The following is a 2377-nucleotide window of genomic DNA, read 5'->3' as shown; positions in this document are numbered from 1 at the left end:
AGCTCGGGGGATAAGAGGGTGCTGAAGGAGAAAGGGAGAGTGAACAACTAGGGAAAAATATATTCCCCTGTCCCCTCCACAGACTGGCTCCCTGATGAAAATAGGCAGTAGGTGTAATTGTTAATAGTGTCCGAGATACAGTTTCCAAAGTACAGAGTCAACGACAGTGCTGAGTACAAATACCAAGTTAGAGTCATGGCCAGATATTTCATCATATCGTAAGCTATTGTTACACAGCACAGTACCATAACGATCTGAAACCAGGGCCTGGAAAGGATAAACAGCATGACAGGGATCACATACAGCAAGTAACGTGCTATAAAACTCAGTTTGGAATACAGGCACAGCAAACTTGAGATTAAAGCAATCAACATTCTGATTAGATCTGTCGTTATCTCAACCCTTCGTGCCCCACGTTGGGCACCAAAAGAGCTCTTGTGGTTTAACACAGCTGGCAGCTAAACACCACACAGCCGTTCGCTCACCCTCCCCCCTCCCTCTCTGGGATGGGGGAGAGAAACGGGAAAGTGAGGCCTGTGGGTTGAGATAAAGGCAGTTTATTAAGATAGAAAATAATAATAATAATAATATGTACAGACAAGTGATGCACAATGCAATTGCTCACCACCCGCTGACCAATGCCCAGCCCAACCCCGAGCAGCCGCCCCCCCCCACCCCGGCTAGCCACCCCTATATATTGTTCAGCATGACGTCAGATGGTATGGAATACCCCTTTGGCCAGTTTGGGTCAGCTGTCCTGGGTCTGTCCCCTCCCAGCTCCTGCTGCACCCCCAGCCTGCCCGCTGGCAGGACAGAGCGAGAAGCTGAAAAGTCCTTGGCTTAGTGTAAGCACTGCTCTGCAGCAATTAAAACATCAGCATGTTATCAGCACTCTTCTCATCCTAATCCAAAACATAGCACCCTACCAGCTACTAGGAGGAAAATTAACTCTGTCCTAACTGAAACCAGGACAGATAGAACTGTGGGAAATCAGTCAGAAAGTATGTGGAGTATATTAGATACAGAGATGAAGTGAAAAATGGGAAAATGCAGAATGAGGCGAAAATCACGTAGTCTGAAGATAAAGGAGGCACAATTGGGAGATAGGAAGAAGAAAACAACAGGTGCAGTCTGCCCTGTTGCTCATCAGTACACGCAAAGGAGATATGGCTGCCGCGCAATTGCCTTGTGAACAATAATAACGGCTAACGAGCAAGTTTTGCCAAGTTTTGTGATAAAAGCATATAGATACGCTAAGTCTATATAAGTAGATGGGTTAGACAATAAAGTTGCTTCAGCTTCGCACCAGCCTGGAGTCGTGTCGTTCGTTCTCTTCACAGAACCAGGACCTGGAAACAAGATCAGCAGAGCTCTCAGCAAAAGGATGTGAAAAGGTATTACTGGCTGCAATAAACACCTGTCTCCCAAACTTACGGGGACAGCCGAGACCCCTTCCCAAACACTGGGGCTGAAGCCACTCACCATGACGCAGGTGCTCAATGTGGTCATTTTGGTGGTGGACTGTCTCACCAAGGCCTGCAGTTTGTGCAGCTGCTCAAGCAGAGACCTGAAGGAGAGCAGGCACAGCAGGTTAGCGCAGCAGTTGATCCACAAGCTGCACACCCCTCCTCCCCTTTTGCAGCCAGTGACAGACCACAATCCCAAGCAGAGGAACAACCTTCCCCACCACATCTCCTGCCACATCCAACAAAGCGAACTCACATGTTCTGCTTCTGCAGGAGCTGCACCTTCCGCAGCTCGTGGTTCTGAGCTGTGCAGGCTGCCACCCTGCCCGGGACAGACAAACAGCATGGGGGAAAAACAGAGAATCATAGAATATCCTGAGTTGGAAGGGATCCACAAGGATCATCAGGTCTGCTCACTTCCTGCTCATGGTGGCAAGACCCCAGCAGCAGCACAGCACAGCTGCTGTGTACCCATACCTGTTTTCCAGGCCATCCACATAGATCTTCTTCCTGCGATGACTGTCCTGGGCTGACTGCTTGTTCCGGATCTTTCAGCACACTTTCTTCAGAAGCTGCTCCTCAACCTGCAAGAGTCATTTCTCATTAGCAGCCGCCCCAAGGTGACAACAGCCTAGCCCTTACAAATCCTGCATAGCACTCAACGTTGCTTAGAAATGCAGAAACCTATGTATTTTTGTCCTCTGCTCCTCCCACACCAGTGAATGAACTGCACAAGCTGCAAGGCAAACTCTGGCCTGCTGATAATACTGGTAGTTTCCCAGTATACCAGAAAAGCAAAGCACACTGAAGGAAGATGAAAAGCATGCAGGTCATGAGCCACCAGGCAGGCAGGAAGAAGGCTGAAAACACTTGTAGTGTAACTGCCTCCTGCAATCAGTCACAAGGGGGGG

General features: G+C 49.0%; 1 pseudogene; it reads right to left on the bottom strand.

Moving 5' to 3' along the window:
- Positions 1 to 1118: 1118 nt before the first annotated feature.
- LOC118157747 overlaps positions 1119 to 2377 on the bottom strand; it is a 3867-nt pseudogene continuing 2608 nt past the window's right edge.

Source organism: Oxyura jamaicensis, assembly GCF_011077185.1.
Source record: "Oxyura jamaicensis isolate SHBP4307 breed ruddy duck chromosome 10 unlocalized genomic scaffold, BPBGC_Ojam_1.0 oxy10_random_OJ70786, whole genome shotgun sequence".
Classification (NCBI taxonomy): Eukaryota; Metazoa; Chordata; class Aves; order Anseriformes; family Anatidae; genus Oxyura; species Oxyura jamaicensis.
The sequence above is the reverse complement of the archived record's forward strand: the minus strand, read 5'-3'. Positions and strand labels throughout refer to the sequence as shown.